Below are 18,652 nucleotides of genomic sequence, written 5' to 3'. Positions count from 1 at the left end.
TTTATTGTTTACAGTCCTTAGCAACCAAAATTAGACATTTTGACACAAGGCTTATATTTGTACTCTATCGGCTTAACCCTTACTCTGATTAACTGGGCTGCATGTAGTAGCCTAAGTATTGAACGCGTTGGTTTTTTTCTTGCGAATATATCAAATTATTGTTTTTATCAAGATTTCATGTTACATTTTGGCATATATTAAATGTAAAGTTAAATCAGATGTAAGAAATTGATTCCCTATCACCAAGTCTTTTAATCAAGTCTTTGCTATGCAATAGGCATAAAGATTAACATTTTGATGCTTGAAATTGCTAAATTTTGTACAATTTTGCATCATCAGAGATCTTATTAAGATTTTCTGCATAAAAAAACTGACAAAAGAGGTATAGTTTTTAAGATTTTGCCAAAAATTGAGGTAGAGACAAGATTTTACACTTTGACTTGGCACCTTTCTTTAAATCAGTTTTTGTCGCGTTTCAGTGTCAACTGCTAACCTTCATAAAATATTCATTACTCAACCAATTTTCAAAAATAAAAGGCCATTTTACTCAATTTAGCTAGCAGAACACAGAAAATAAGTTAAAAGGGAGAATTTGAAAAAAATATTTACTATTAAGGTAGCAATACACAGTTAGGAGTTTAGTTTCGCATTTTGGCCCCGGTGGATTTTTCAAATAGGAAAGTTATTGTGTAATAAAATTCATTTTTAGAAAGCTCAGTGCTAACTTAGCCTTCAAAGATGGTTTATAAGAGCATCAAGATTATTTTTTACATGTTTTATGGGCTATTTTCTGTTTAACAATCCGTATTTTCATGGCTAGACCGGCTATCGGTCCAGAAATTAATGTAATGTTTACAAACACTTTTTTTCTACACGAACTTTTTGACGCAATTTTACAAAAAAATGAGACGAAAGACATATGCTTTTCATTGGATTTGCTGAATGATGTATGTACACAGTTTCAGAAAAGGTATTACTTCAAGCGATTGAAATTCTACTTTTAGCCAAATTTTGGGGAAATATGTGACATCTTTTCCCCCCTTTTTGCAATATTTTATAAAAAATAAATGCAGATTGTTGCCATGGATACACCCAAAAGAAATTATATTTTACCATTTTATATACTGGATATAAAATCTATGGAAGATTCTGATTACATACATATGCACACATATGACACAAACAGTAAGCTTGATATTGCAAGAAAGTAATGAAAAGGGGATGGTAAAATCTATAAGGGCAAATTTTAATATTTTTTCCTAACTGTTTATTGCTACCATAATTATGGCATACTTACCAAGCTCAGAATTGTATAATTTAAGACTTTTCATGCCACAAATCTATTGATATTTAGATTCTAAATCAACTTCTGAGGAAATAAAGTGTTTAAGAATGACAATACATGTCAATTTTATTGTTTACAGTCCTTAGCAACCAAAATTAGACATTTTGACACAAGGCTTATATTTGTACTCTATCGGCTTAACCCTTACTCTGATTAACTGGGCTGCATGTAGTAGCCTAAGTATTGAACGCGTTGGTTTTTTTCTTGCGAATATATCAAATTATTGTTTTTATCAAGATTTCATGTTACATTTTGGCATATATTAAATGTAAAGTTAAATCAGATGTAAGAAATTGATTCCCTATCACCAAGTCTTTTAATCAAGTCTTTGCTATGCAATAGGCATAAAGATTAACATTTTGATGCTTGAAATTGCTAAATTTTGTACAATTTTGCATCATCAGAGATCTTATTAAGATTTTCTGCATAAAAAAACTGACAAAAGAGGTATAGTTTTTAAGATTTTGCCAAAAATTGAGGTAGAGACAAGATTTTACACTTTGACTTGGCACCTTTCTTTAAATCAGTTTTTGTCGCGTTTCAGTGTCAACTGCTAACCTTCATAAAATATTCATTACTCAACCAATTTTCAAAAATAAAAGGCCATTTTACTCAATTTAGCTAGCAGAACACAGAAAATAAGTTAAAAGGGAGAATTTGAAAAAAATATTTACTATTAAGGTAGCAATACACAGTTAGGAGTTTAGTTTCGCATTTTGGCCCCGGTGGATTTTTCAAATAGGAAAGTTATTGTGTAATAAAATTCATTTTTAGAAAGCTCAGTGCTAACTTAGCCTTCAAAGATGGTTTATAAGAGCATCAAGATTATTTTTTACATGTTTTATGGGCTATTTTCTGTTTAACAATCCGTATTTTCATGGCTAGACCGGCTATCGGTCCAGAAATTAATGTAATGTTTACAAACACTTTTTTTCTACACGAACTTTTTGACGCAATTTTACAAAAAAATGAGACGAAAGACATATGCTTTTCATTGGATTTGCTGAATGATGTATGTACACAGTTTCAGAAAAGGTATTACTTCAAGCGATTGAAATTCTACTTTTAGCCAAATTTTGGGGAAATATGTGACATCTTTTCCCCCCTTTTTGCAATATTTTATAAAAAATAAATGCAGATTGTTGCCATGGATACACCCAAAAGAAATTATATTTTACCATTTTATATACTGGATATAAAATCTATGGAAGATTCTGATTACATACATATGCACACATATGACACAAACAGTAAGCTTGATATTGCAAGAAAGTAATGAAAAGGGGATGGTAAAATCTATAAGGGCAAATTTTAATATTTTTTCCTAACTGTTTATTGCTACCTTATGGCATACTTACCAAGCTCAGAATTGTATAATTTAAGACTTTTCATGCCACAAATCTATTGATATTTAGATTCTAAATCAACTTCTGAGGAAATAAAGTGTTTAAGAATGACAATACATGTCAATTTTATTGTTTACAGTCCTTAGCAACCAAAATTAGACATTTTGACACAAGGCTTATATTTGTACTCTATCGGCTTAACCCTTACTCTGATTAACTGGGCTGCATGTAGTAGCCTAAGTATTGAACGCGTTGGTTTTTTTCTTGCGAATATATCAAATTATTGTTTTTATCAAGATTTCATGTTACATTTTGGCATATATTAAATGTAAAGTTAAATCAGATGTAAGAAATTGATTCCCTATCACCAAGTCTTTTAATCAAGTCTTTGCTATGCAATAGGCATAAAGATTAACATTTTGATGCTTGAAATTGCTAAATTTTGTACAATTTTGCATCATCAGAGATCTTATTAAGATTTTCTGCATAAAAAAACTGACAAAAGAGGTATAGTTTTTAAGATTTTGCCAAAAATTGAGGTAGAGACAAGATTTTACACTTTGACTTGGCACCTTTCTTTAAATCAGTTTTTGTCGCGTTTCAGTGTCAACTGCTAACCTTCATAAAATATTCATTACTCAACCAATTTTCAAAAATAAAAGGCCATTTTACTCAATTTAGCTAGCAGAACACAGAAAATAAGTTAAAAGGGAGAATTTGAAAAAAATATTTACTATTAAGGTAGCAATACACAGTTAGGAGTTTAGTTTCGCATTTTGGCCCCGGTGGATTTTTCAAATAGGAAAGTTATTGTGTAATAAAATTCATTTTTAGAAAGCTCAGTGCTAACTTAGCCTTCAAAGATGGTTTATAAGAGCATCAAGATTATTTTTTACATGTTTTATGGGCTATTTTCTGTTTAACAATCCGTATTTTCATGGCTAGACCGGCTATCGGTCCAGAAATTAATGTAATGTTTACAAACACTTTTTTTCTACACGAACTTTTTGACGCAATTTTACAAAAAAATGAGACGAAAGACATATGCTTTTCATTGGATTTGCTGAATGATGTATGTACACAGTTTCAGAAAAGGTATTACTTCAAGCGATTGAAATTCTACTTTTAGCCAAATTTTGGGGAAATATGTGACATCTTTTCCCCCCTTTTTGCAATATTTTATAAAAAATAAATGCAGATTGTTGCCATGGATACACCCAAAAGAAATTATATTTTACCATTTTATATACTGGATATAAAATCTATGGAAGATTCTGATTACATACATATGCACACATATGACACAAACAGTAAGCTTGATATTGCAAGAAAGTAATGAAAAGGGGATGGTAAAATCTATAAGGGCAAATTTTAATATTTTTTCCTAACTGTTTATTGCTACCTTATGGCATACTTACCAAGCTCAGAATTGTATAATTTAAGACTTTTCATGCCACAAATCTATTGATATTTAGATTCTAAATCAACTTCTGAGGAAATAAAGTGTTTAAGAATGACAATACATGTCAATTTTATTGTTTACAGTCCTTAGCAACCAAAATTAGACATTTTGACACAAGGCTTATATTTGTACTCTATCGGCTTAACCCTTACTCTGATTAACTGGGCTGCATGTAGTAGCCTAAGTATTGAACGCGTTGGTTTTTTTCTTGCGAATATATCAAATTATTGTTTTTATCAAGATTTCATGTTACATTTTGGCATATATTAAATGTAAAGTTAAATCAGATGTAAGAAATTGATTCCCTATCACCAAGTCTTTTAATCAAGTCTTTGCTATGCAATAGGCATAAAGATTAACATTTTGATGCTTGAAATTGCTAAATTTTGTACAATTTTGCATCATCAGAGATCTTATTAAGATTTTCTGCATAAAAAAACTGACAAAAGAGGTATAGTTTTTAAGATTTTGCCAAAAATTGAGGTAGAGACAAGATTTTACACTTTGACTTGGCACCTTTCTTTAAATCAGTTTTTGTCGCGTTTCAGTGTCAACTGCTAACCTTCATAAAATATTCATTACTCAACCAATTTTCAAAAATAAAAGGCCATTTTACTCAATTTAGCTAGCAGAACACAGAAAATAAGTTAAAAGGGAGAATTTGAAAAAAATATTTACTATTATGGCATACTTACCAAGCTCAGAATTGTATAATTTAAGACTTTTCATGCCACAAATCTATTGATATTTAGATTCTAAATCAACTTCTGAGGAAATAAAGTGTTTAAGAATGACAATACATGTCAATTTTATTGTTTACAGTCCTTAGCAACCAAAATTAGACATTTTGACACAAGGCTTATATTTGTACTCTATCGGCTTAACCCTTACTCTGATTAACTGGGCTGCATGTAGTAGCCTAAGTATTGAACGCGTTGGTTTTTTTCTTGCGAATATATCAAATTATTGTTTTTATCAAGATTTCATGTTACATTTTGGCATATATTAAATGTAAAGTTAAATCAGATGTAAGAAATTGATTCCCTATCACCAAGTCTTTTAATCAAGTCTTTGCTATGCAATAGGCATAAAGATTAACATTTTGATGCTTGAAATTGCTAAATTTTGTACAATTTTGCATCATCAGAGATCTTATTAAGATTTTCTGCATAAAAAAACTGACAAAAGAGGTATAGTTTTTAAGATTTTGCCAAAAATTGAGGTAGAGACAAGATTTTACACTTTGACTTGGCACCTTTCTTTAAATCAGTTTTTGTCGCGTTTCAGTGTCAACTGCTAACCTTCATAAAATATTCATTACTCAACCAATTTTCAAAAATAAAAGGCCATTTTACTCAATTTAGCTAGCAGAACACAGAAAATAAGTTAAAAGGGAGAATTTGAAAAAAATATTTACTATTAAGGTAGCAATACACAGTTAGGAGTTTAGTTTCGCATTTTGGCCCCGGTGGATTTTTCAAATAGGAAAGTTATTGTGTAATAAAATTCATTTTTAGAAAGCTCAGTGCTAACTTAGCCTTCAAAGATGGTTTATAAGAGCATCAAGATTATTTTTTACATGTTTTATGGGCTATTTTCTGTTTAACAATCCGTATTTTCATGGCTAGACCGGCTATCGGTCCAGAAATTAATGTAATGTTTACAAACACTTTTTTTCTACACGAACTTTTTGACGCAATTTTACAAAAAAATGAGACGAAAGACATATGCTTTTCATTGGATTTGCTGAATGATGTATGTACACAGTTTCAGAAAAGGTATTACTTCAAGCGATTGAAATTCTACTTTTAGCCAAATTTTGGGGAAATATGTGACATCTTTTCCCCCCTTTTTGCAATATTTTATAAAAAATAAATGCAGATTGTTGCCATGGATACACCCAAAAGAAATTATATTTTACCATTTTATATACTGGATATAAAATCTATGGAAGATTCTGATTACATACATATGCACACATATGACACAAACAGTAAGCTTGATATTGCAAGAAAGTAATGAAAAGGGGATGGTAAAATCTATAAGGGCAAATTTTAATATTTTTTCCTAACTGTTTATTGCTACCTTATGGCATACTTACCAAGCTCAGAATTGTATAATTTAAGACTTTTCATGCCACAAATCTATTGATATTTAGATTCTAAATCAACTTCTGAGGAAATAAAGTGTTTAAGAATGACAATACATGTCAATTTTATTGTTTACAGTCCTTAGCAACCAAAATTAGACATTTTGACACAAGGCTTATATTTGTACTCTATCGGCTTAACCCTTACTCTGATTAACTGGGCTGCATGTAGTAGCCTAAGTATTGAACGCGTTGGTTTTTTTCTTGCGAATATATCAAATTATTGTTTTTATCAAGATTTCATGTTACATTTTGGCATATATTAAATGTAAAGTTAAATCAGATGTAAGAAATTGATTCCCTATCACCAAGTCTTTTAATCAAGTCTTTGCTATGCAATAGGCATAAAGATTAACATTTTGATGCTTGAAATTGCTAAATTTTGTACAATTTTGCATCATCAGAGATCTTATTAAGATTTTCTGCATAAAAAAACTGACAAAAGAGGTATAGTTTTTAAGATTTTGCCAAAAATTGAGGTAGAGACAAGATTTTACACTTTGACTTGGCACCTTTCTTTAAATCAGTTTTTGTCGCGTTTCAGTGTCAACTGCTAACCTTCATAAAATATTCATTACTCAACCAATTTTCAAAAATAAAAGGCCATTTTACTCAATTTAGCTAGCAGAACACAGAAAATAAGTTAAAAGGGAGAATTTGAAAAAAATATTTACTATTAAGGTAGCAATACACAGTTAGGAGTTTAGTTTCGCATTTTGGCCCCGGTGGATTTTTCAAATAGGAAAGTTATTGTGTAATAAAATTCATTTTTAGAAAGCTCAGTGCTAACTTAGCCTTCAAAGATGGTTTATAAGAGCATCAAGATTATTTTTTACATGTTTTATGGGCTATTTTCTGTTTAACAATCCGTATTTTCATGGCTAGACCGGCTATCGGTCCAGAAATTAATGTAATGTTTACAAACACTTTTTTTCTACACGAACTTTTTGACGCAATTTTACAAAAAAATGAGACGAAAGACATATGCTTTTCATTGGATTTGCTGAATGATGTATGTACACAGTTTCAGAAAAGGTATTACTTCAAGCGATTGAAATTCTACTTTTAGCCAAATTTTGGGGAAATATGTGACATCTTTTCCCCCCTTTTTGCAATATTTTATAAAAAATAAATGCAGATTGTTGCCATGGATACACCCAAAAGAAATTATATTTTACCATTTTATATACTGGATATAAAATCTATGGAAGATTCTGATTACATACATATGCACACATATGACACAAACAGTAAGCTTGATATTGCAAGAAAGTAATGAAAAGGGGATGGTAAAATCTATAAGGGCAAATTTTAATATTTTTTCCTAACTGTTTATTGCTACCTTAAGTTACCCACAGCCCAAGTTAGCGGACTCTGAACTCGTTGATATTTAATTAATGCATACAAAATCTACCTTTTGCAACGTTTTTCATACAGAATGTAAATATTTATAGGATTCTTGAATAAAGAAATCACTAACAATTACCATAAGTTTATTAATTAATAGTTCACTAAAGCGCAAGGCCAACTTTTATAAAAAGCATAAGACGTCCGTAACTTTTTGATCGAAACTAAGTAGACGTTCGTAACTTTATTTGCAGATGTGGGTAACTTTTGATTCAAAATTTTAACATTTATAATTTCAACAATTAAAAGACAATATACACCATAAAACCCCTTATTTGTAACCTACACGGCCGTTTATACTGCTCATTCACCACCAAATGGGATTTTATTAACGCATCATACTTACAAAACGGAAGTTTTATGTGAGGTTTGTGGTACTCAATCCTGGTTATTGTTTGAACTTTTATTAACTAACGTGTTTCTTATCGACGTTTTTCGCTTCAGACCAAGGCTTTTTCATACTCTTTTAATGTTTTGAGTTTAATTATCTGTTTGCGGTTTACCTTCACCTCTGTTTCTTTTTATGTGTATTTTGATGAACACTATTTGACGCGGCTCGGTATTTATACATCCCACCAGTTAGTTATAGTGTTATGATTTTTTGAATATGTTTCCTAGTATGTTTTTTTATTCTCTCTTTGTATGTTATCAGGGGTTGTTAGACTATTAAATTACTCTGTTGTCCTACGTAGTTATTTATATTTTTATATACTATGTCTAATTGTTACACCATGTTGACTTCTCTATTCCTTTTATTTGTCACTGACTTTTACCTATTGTGTCTTTTAGCTTTATTCAGTCTAATGAGATTTAATGCAACTTGCATACAAATGAAATATGCAGCTAGCTGTAAAGCTAGGTTTATTCATTTATACAAAATGTCCTTTCTTCAAGTTTTCCCATTTACTGCAAATCTTGGCCAGCGTGTCGCAATATCATCGTGCGCAACGTCCCAGTGTGCCCAGATTTACATCCCTTTTCTTTTACTGTCAATGCTGATGGGATTTTTTTTTTGGGATGAGAGAAAAGTTTGTTTGGCTTTTTCAAAAAGACGAAAAGAAGTTTGTGCACTTAAGTCTCGTATAGTCTATCCACTGCATGCCTGGGTAATTTGGGTTCCCCTCCAAAATCCCGGATTCACGCTACCCTTGTCGTTGCTGGCAGAAAATCAGTAAGTGTATACACGCTACATGTATGTGAAAAAAATGCTTGTGTAGTCTACTTGTTCAAAAATAAAAACGAACAATGATGTTTCAACAGTTTATCTGCTATGATCGGAAACCACCCTCCGAACTAGGCGATTCGGGTACCCCGACGTTTAACTTATACAAAATGAGACCCGAGTTTTGGGGATTTATCTTGATTTTTTTCATATTTTTCCCAATTTTGTCTTCCATCGATACAAGTAATTATATTATACTAGACATCTACTTCGTTTTGTGAATATGTATTCGATACAATCTCTCATCAGTTTAAACATTACATCCACGTATGTCGATTCTTTGAAAGTTACGGACATCTCTATTGGTATGATAAAAAGTTACGGACAAGTTCTTTTGAAGTTACGGACAGCCTAAGTGTTTTTTAAAATCGTGCTGTGATCGTTTATTTGGTAGAATTTAACCACCTGTCCAGTTTAGGGGTTTCCCTAAACGATTAATACAACTTTTAAATTCAGTTGTTTAATTGATGCATTCATGGTATTGTTATTCTATAGAAGAAAAGTATCTAACCGACGCAAGGCGGCTCCAACTTGGGCTGTGGGTAACTGGCTGTGGGTAAGTTACCCACAGTCGTTTAAGCATGTAGTGAAACTGCCCAAAACGACGTTAATTTTTTATTCGTATTAACAAAAGCGTATTTCTAATGCGAATTGGATAATTCGAATAGCCAATTCGAATCAATTCGATTAGCTTGATTCGAATTAAAAAAAAAAGGGTTTGTGAACGCGATTAGCGAATTCGATTCACATTCGATTGGAAAATAATTCGAATTAAATACACGACGTATGTGTATGCTAAAGAAGTTTTTAATATTTTAAAGTTGATTAGGGGCTTAAAAGATCCACTGGTGGCCTTCGGCTGTAGTTTGCTCTTTGGTCGAGTTGTTGTCTCTTCGACATATTCCAAATTTCCACTCTCAATTTTATTATATTTTGATACTAGAGGAAACGGGGAGAATTGGTGGATAGGAGAAAATTGACCTTCTGCAGGGATTTATTTTTCGAAACTTATCTCAGGCAAAAGTTTTTGTTTTACGTTCGATGGAGCGTAACATTCGCTAAAAACATACAGGTCAGCAGACAGACTCTCTTCATAATGATATTACGATAAACGAGGAATGAATGAGAGAAAGAAAGTAAAGATGAAATGCTGATGCAGAATTACAAAAAGAAAATGTATGTCCGCATGTAGAGATCAAAGAGGACGATCCCTCATTTAGTATGGCACTCTAATGAGGGACAATCATACACAATAATGAATGTTATTTCATATTATTTTTATATAAATGATTAAAAATATACTTCTCATGATAATTGCACGTCTGTAAATTTTGTTCTAGCGAGCATGCGTCACATAGACCATCGCACATCAGCGTACGGACCATAGCAATTTGGCGTAGAACATCAAACTTCAGCGTCCCCATCGCACCTCGGAGTCCTACATGTATATATATATATATATATATATATATATATATATATATATATATACCAAAAAAACTGACTTCAAATAATTCATATGTCTTCATAATTCATGCTTATAATTATAAATACGTACTACCGTAATATTTACCACCCATACTTTACCTTTTATAATCCATAAATACGTACTACCGTAATATTTACCACCCATACTTTACCTTTTATAATCCATAAATACGTACTACCGTTATATTTACCACCCATACTTTACCTTTTATAATCCATAAATACGTACTACCGTAATATTTACCGCCCATACTTTACCTTTTATAATCCATAAATACGTACTACCGTAATATTTACCACCCATACTTTACCTTTTATAATCCATAAATACGTACTACCGTAATATTTACCACCCATACTTTACCTTTTATAATCCATAAATACGTACTACCGTAATATTTACCGCCCATACTTTACCTTTTATAATCCATAAATACGTACTACCGTAATAGAATGAAATTCAAAACAGTGTGGCTGTGGCCATTGATGTTTCAGATTTAATAACTATTTTGTGGTAAAAGTGAAACAAAAAAAAAGATGTGACAATTAAAGATTTGAAATCTAAACCTGTCTGATTCCGCTGGATTGCTTTTTCATTTTTCTTTCTTTTACAGACAATTACAAGATGATGAAGTTAGTATGCACTGCGTTGGTTTTAGCATTGTTCTGTGCACAGGTTATTGATGCACAACTCTTAGGTGCATTACTTTTAAGTCGGGTACTAGGTGGTGGTAACTTCTTAGGCGGAGGCGGAGGAGGTTTTCAGCAACCTGCTACTTTTTACTATCCTAATTTTCTTTCTGGTCCACCTCCAATGCACAGAGGGAATTTCTACGGATGAAATTTAAAAGTATGTAACTTATATATATATATATAAACAAAACTCCTCCAGGGTCCAAATCTAATAGATATTTATATCTTCATTCTGTATAATAATTGGTACAGAGATACAGTAAAAATATTAAAATAAAAAACAAAATAACTTTCAATATACGAACTATACATGCAGATAAAACTAACAATGGTAAAAAAAAAAAAAACGAACAGAAAACATAAAGTATGTATGGGTTACAAGCTAAGAGGACAAACAGAAAACCATTACAAATTAAATCAACTCTTTTCTTTTTCTTTTTCTTCTTTTAAATTTGACTATCAAAACAGTCGCTGAAATCAACCGAACTCTGTAGAAATTTTCTCTTTCTAACCAAGACCAGAGTTTCTGCTGAAGAAGTCGAACATTTTTACATTTTATACATTAGGTATGGTGTATAAATGCGACTAGAAAACGGGAAAAAAACCCGAATAACTATGATTTTTTTCATATATTGAATTATTAATATACGACGGAATACGATACATATATAAGACTTAGAAACCGTACAGATCCAAGTCATATTTATAGTTTGAATCCTCTTTTGAGAACTTAATCTTATTTAGACATACTCTTGCTATAGCTCATTAACTGATGCATAAAGTAAGTACCTATGTAATATTCTAAAAGTAAAAAGAGTAAAAGGAACGAAGAAGGAAACCATTATATCGTGTGTGGGTTTTTTTTGTTTTTTTTTACAAAACCCCACACTGTTCTACAGGTTACTGAAAACGAACCAAAACAATTGAGCCTATTACTCATAAAATTCTGTGGTAGGATTAACAGATTAAACACATATATTCAGAGAAATTTGGTGGTACATATAAGATGTGGTATGATTTCCAATGAGACAACTCTCCACAAGAGACCAAATGACACAGAAAGTAAAAACTATTGGTCACAGTATAGTCTTCAACAATGAACAAAGCCCATACCGCATAGTCAGCTATAACAGGCCCCGAAATGACAATGTAAACAATTCTAACGAGAAATCTAACGGCCTAACTTGTATACAAAAAATGAACGAAAAAAAATGTAACACGTAAACAAACGACAACCACTGAATTACAGACTCCTGACTTGGAACAGGTAATATATACAGAATGTGGCGGGGTTAAACATGTTCGCGGAATCCCAACCCTCCCCTAACCTTGGACAGTGGTGTAACAGTACAAAATAAGAACGTACTATCAAAATCAGTTGAAAAAGGCTTAACTCATCAGATGGATACAAATACTAGTACTACACAGAATGGACTGTGAGTTTCAACAGTATTATTTAATCTGTTGTGTATAAATTAAAGGCCATGTCAAAAATATTTCAACACGAAGTCCGTATGTATCTGAAAAGTGTCACTGGTTCTTGTGTAGCATGCAATTTTATCATTTCAGAAACATCATGTAATCAACGATTTGCCATGAAGACTGTAAGACGGTGGAACTTTTGAGATATTTCATAGAATGTGTTCAGATTTCAGTGAATTAAAAATTTCAAACATTGATTTGATACTTATGTTAATCCTGTTTTAAATCTATTTGGCCCTGAAACCTGCATAATTGGAATAAACTTGTACGGCATATCTTATTACAGCGATTAATAATCTCACATTTTACTGAACTCACTGCGGATAAGTACGACTGTATCAAATGGTTCAGTACTGCTCTAGACCCATTGTGGCATTCGGCTGGTGTCTGCTTTTTTTGTCGGGTTTCTGTCTCTGACGAATTTCTTTTCTCAATTTTGTGTCATAATTAAATGAAACATTGTAGGTTTTCCGGAACTTTTATTGTATAATTGTACAGGTACACAATGTCTTGGGTTAATCCACTTTTAACGACACACAAACATCTGCCTCCAACTATCTAGACCATATGACTTAACGTTTGGTCCATTAGTATTATTAATTTAGTTGCTCTCTCATTAACGTATATGTCTTTGATCTCCCTCTTCTTTATAATCACTAGGCCTCGTCGAATGCATGTTTCATTTGACCGTAAACTGCACTATTTATGAACATTTACTTCCATTAATTATTGAGTTACTTTTCTTTCATCGTAGTGAAATGAAAATATGCAATTGACATTTCTCAGATTTATAAGATGGGATTTGATTAGAGTCAGGTTATATATATTTAATAATTGATGCAATTGATAAAAAACACAAAACAAAAATGATCGATCGAAATGTAACAATTCGCGGCCCCCAAAATCGAAGATTGGAAGAAGTTTCGATTTTAAATTAAGGAAAGCCATAGATTTGTTGGAAATTTACACATGGCCTGGGCTGTGATATTCTAATTTTATCTTGAGCGTTAGCGAGGGATAAATTTAACGAATATCACGGCCCAGGCCATGTGTAAATTTACAACAAATCTATGGCTTCCATAAACTATTTCGATTCTAATAGGACAAATAAGTTCATTCAAACACTGAAGCGAGGGTGGGTATGCCGTGTGTGTAGCTGTTCTTTTTTTCCTTTTAATTAAATAAAGCTCAAATATTCTCATAAATCTTTAGCTTGCATTGATTATTTCGTTAATAACCGCTAGAAAAAATGTGTTTAATTCTAAAACCCATTTGCGATTTTTAATTTACATGTTTTCTCGTAAAAAATCGTACATAGATATCAAGCTTATTTTCATCCATAATGAACCCCTGATTGTGGAGATGTGTTCCATGATGAAACTGACATTAAACAAAATATAGCTGTGTTACTATATTTAGGAAATAAACACTACAGGTATAAATAACACATAGCTGAGAGGGTGATAGAGCAGATTGTTACCGCGAGAAAACATTGTCAACTGAGGCGACACACTTGATCAAACGTCTCCGTGAAGGGTAATAGAGTATTTGCCATAGGATAGAGTCGTATTAAATAAAGCGCACACTTGATGAAGCGTCTCTGTGAAGGGTGATAGAGTATTTGTCATAGGACAGAGTCGTATTTAATAAAGCGCACACTTGATCAAGCGTCTCCATGAAGGGTAATAGAGTAAATTGACACCCTCGTATTAGTCAATCAAAATCTGGCATTTTGACATGAAGTATAATAAAATTAGTTGCAGTATATTAATTCTTTTAATAATACATCCGAATAAGAATGAAAGTTCTTTTGTCTTTTGTTTTATTACAATTTCTAATACAATGAAATCGGCAAAGCGTTTGCAAATAGGTTCAAATACATTTGGATTTACGTGGGAGGTATATTGTAACATCAATGATTATGTATATTTCGGAGTCTGCGCTAAGTGTTGATATATCGAGAATTTTCACACGGTGTTGTGTACAAAGCGAAAGACGCACGTCATATTAGAATTATATATATATATATATGCCATTTTAAACATTGTAATACTGTAGTTAACGACAAACAGGCCCGACTGCAGGTTATCGAAACTGGATAACACCCAGCTTAATAACGTGATGTAAATTAGCATAATATATGTTAGTCTGTGTCGCCTCTACGAAAACGTGATTACATTAATGAGTGTGACTATGTGCATCGAAGCTAGAATTCAGTCTAGATGTCTTTTAGTTATTTATCTAAAAATTGGGTTGGCTTGCGGTCTCTGATGTGTTCCCCACATATTCATCCATTAAAATACAGGTATATAATATAATTCCTTATCAACACAGTTTGGATTTAGAAAGGGGGTTAGTTTGGCAAAAACAAAAACCATTCCGATTGTCCTTCCAGTTATAAAATTCGCATTTATATCCAAACTTACGTTTTGCATATAAGCACTTAATCACTGGACGGAAGATGAAACTAAAAAGTTAACAACATATACAAACATTTTGCATAAATACAGACCAAGGAAATAAAAGAAACCAAGACACTCAACCATTCAGACAAAACCCAGAACAACGTTATTACAGGAAAATTAAGTTACGGATTTATGTCAACTCTTCCATTTCTTCCATAACCTGGCACAGTGGTGTAACCGTACAACATAAGAACACACTATAAAAATTAGTTGAAAAGAGGTTAACTCATCAAATTTGTACAAAGCAGAAATCCATCTAACAAAAACACAGAGTGGACGTGGCAGAGTACTTATACATCCCAACTGCAATAACACACTGTACAGATCTTAGAGTAAGTGCGCTTCAATGACAAAAATAACTAATAAACAAAACTATCCACCAAGACTTAAAAAATCAATCAGACAACATCCTATGGATTTAGTGTAAAGACCGTCATAAACAGTCAGGGAAAACATGACCTTGCGAAAAGCTACTTCAAAGACAATAACAACGATCACCTTCTCCCAGAATACTAGTTAGTATATTGTCATTTGTGTACCATATTCCTGGATCATGCAACATGTTAATACGTAGTGACACAGTAAAAACAATTGTATTGTTAAAAGCTCTAGCTGTTTACACTGTTTTTGATAAATACTCTTTGTCTTGTATTACAATTCTAAGGTTATGAGTGGGTTAGTTTTATCATATGTTTGTTTTACAATTGGAAGGTTATGAGTAGGTTAGTTTATCATATGTCTTGTTTTACAATTGGAAGGTTATGAGTAGGTTAGTTTAATCATTTTTCTTCTAGTGAATATGCTGTTTAATTCAAAATCCAATTTATATAGACAACTCTACTAAAATGACACAAATATGGAATGATCCCAGTTATTGTCGTTGGTTGTCTTATTATAAGGTTGGAATAAGATGTGGTGTGGACAGCTTTATGTATGGTGTATAATAGTTATTGCCGTTGGTTGTTATAAGGTTGGAATAAGATGTGGTGTGGACAGCTTTATGTATGGTGTATAATAGTTATTGTCGTTGGTTGTTATAAGGTTGGAATAAGATGTGGTGTGGACAGCTTTATGTATGGTGTATAATAGTTATTGTCGTTGGTTGTCTTATTATAAGGTTGGAATAAGATGTGGTGTGGACAGCTTTATGTATGGCGTATTGTTATGCGTTTACTTTACTACATTGGTTAGAGGTATAGGGGGAGGGTTGAGATCTCACAAACATGTTTAACCCCGCCGCATTTTTGCGCCTGTCCCAAGTCAGGAGCCTCTGGCCTTTGTTAGTCTTGTATTATTTTAATTTTAGTTTCTTGTGTACAATTTGGAAATTAGTATGGCGTTCATTATCACTGGACTAGTATATATTTGTTTAGGGGCCAGCTGAGGGACGCCTCCGGGTGCGGGAGTTTCTCGCTACATTGAAGACCTGTTGGTGACCCTCTGCTGTTGTTTTTTATTTGGTCGGGTTGTTGTCTCTTTGACACATTCCCCATTTCCATTCTCAATTTTATGTATAATAGTTATTATCGTTGGTTGTCTTATTATAAGGTTGGAATAAGATGTGGTGTGGACAGCTTTATGTATGGTGTATAATAGTTATTGTCGTTGGTTGTCTTATTATAAGGTTGGAATAAGATGTGGTATGGACAGCTTTATGTATGGCGATAATAGTTATTGTCGTTGGTTGTTATAAGGTTGGAATAAGATGTGGTGTGGACAGTCTTATGTATGGTATATAATAGTTATTGTCGTTGGTTGTTATCAGGTTGGAATAAGATGTGGTGTGGACAGCTTTATGTATGGTGTATAATAGTTATTGTCGTTGGTTGTTATAAGGTTGGAATAAGATGTGGTGTGGACAGCTTTATGTATGGTGTATAATAGTTATTGTCGTTGGTTGTTATAAGGTTGGAATAAGATGTGGTGTGGACAGCTTTATGTATGGTGTATAATAGTTATTGTCGTTGGTTGTTATAAGGTTGGAATAAGATGTGGTGTGGACAGCTTTATGTATGGTGTATAATAGTTATTGTCGTTGGTTGTTATAAGGTTGGAATAAGATGTGGTGTGGACAGCTTTATGTATGGTGTATAATAGTTATTGTCGTTGGTTGTCTTATCATAAGGTTGGAATAAGATGTGGTGTGGACAGCTTTATGTATGGTGTATAATAGTTATTGTCGTTGGTTGTCTTATTATAAGGTTGGAATAAGATGTGGTGTGGACAGCTTTATGTATGGTGTATAATAGTTATTGTCGTTGGTTGTCTTATTATAAGGTTGGAATAAGATGTGGTGTGGACAGCTTTATGTATGGTGTATAATAGTTATTGTCGTTGGTTGTCTTATTATAAGGTTGGAATAAGATGTGGTGTGGACAGCTTTATGTATGGTGTATAATAGTTATTGCCGTTGGTTGTTATAAGGTTGGAATAAGATGTGGTGTGGACAGCTTTATGTATGGTGTATAATAGTTATTGCCGTTGGTTGTTATAAGGTTGGAATAAGATGTGGTGTGGACAGCTTTATGTATAGTGTATAATAGTTATTGTCGTTGGTTGTCTTATTATAAGGTTGGAATAAGATGTGGTGTGAACAGCTTTATGTATGGTGTATAATAGTTATTATCGTTGGTTGTCTTATTATAAGGTTGGAATAAGATGTGGTGTGGACAGCTTTATGTATGGTGTATAATAGTTATTGTCGTTGGTTGTCTTATTATAAGGTTGGAATAAGATGTGGTGTGGACAGCTTTATGTATGGTGTATAATAGTTATTGTCGTTGGTTGTTATAAGGTTGGAATAAGATGTGGTGTGGACAGTCTTATGTATGGTATATAATAGTTATTGTCGTTGGTTGTTATCAGGTTGGAATAAGATGTGGTGTGGACAGCTTTATGTATGGTGTATAATAGTTATTGTCGTTGGTTGTTATAAGGTTGGAATAAGATGTGGTGTGGACAGCTTTATGTATGGTGTATAATAGTTATTGTCGTTGGTTGTTATAAGGTTGGAATAAGATGTGGTGTGGACAGCTTTATGTATGGTGTATAATAGTTATTGTCGTTGGTTGTTTTATTATAAGGTTGGAATAAGATGTGGTGTGAACAGCTTTATGTATGGTGTATAATAGTTATTGCCGTTGGTTGTTATAAGGTTGGAATAAGATGTGGTGTGGACAGCTTTATGTATGGTGTATAATAGTTATTGTCGTTGGTTGTTATAAGGTTGGAATAAGATGTGGTGTGGACAGCTTTATGTATGGTGTATAATAGTTATTGTCGTTGGTTGTCTTATTATAAGGTTGGAATAAGATGTGGTGTGGACAGCTTTATGTATGGTGTATAATAGTTATTGTCGTTGGTTGTTATAAGGTTGGAATAAGATGTGGTGTGGACAGCTTTATGTATGATGTATAATAGTTATTGTCGTTGGTTGTTTTATTATAAGGTTGGAATAAGATGTGGTGTGGACAGCTTTATGTATGGTGTATAATAGTTATTGTTGTTGGTTGTCTTATTATAAGGTTGGAATAAGATGTGGTGTGGACAGCTTTATGTATGGTGTATAATAGTTATTGTCGTTGGTTGTTATA

At 32.5% G+C, this 18,652-nt stretch overlaps 1 long non-coding RNA gene across 2 annotated transcripts in view; it reads left to right on the top strand.

The window, feature by feature from the left end:
* Nucleotides 1–12,791, top strand: part of LOC143067520 (uncharacterized) — a 46,309-nt gene extending 33,518 nt beyond the window's left edge. Inside the window, exons 1-3 of one of the 2 annotated variants that reach the window (XR_012975968.1) lie at nucleotides 10,205–10,375; nucleotides 11,034–11,269; nucleotides 12,682–12,791. This is a non-coding gene — a long non-coding RNA (uncharacterized LOC143067520). Of the gene's footprint in view, nucleotides 1–10,204; nucleotides 10,376–11,033; nucleotides 11,270–12,681 lie in introns of those variants that run through there. The other variant, XR_012975967.1, reaches the window with a different exon arrangement.
* Nucleotides 12,792–18,652: the final 5,861 nt, after the last annotated feature.

Source organism: Mytilus galloprovincialis, chromosome 3 (genome assembly GCF_965363235.1).
Source record: "Mytilus galloprovincialis chromosome 3, xbMytGall1.hap1.1, whole genome shotgun sequence".
Lineage (NCBI taxonomy): Eukaryota > Metazoa > Mollusca > Bivalvia > Mytilida > Mytilidae > Mytilus > Mytilus galloprovincialis.
The sequence above is the reverse complement of the archived record's forward strand: the minus strand, read 5'-3'. Positions and strand labels throughout refer to the sequence as shown.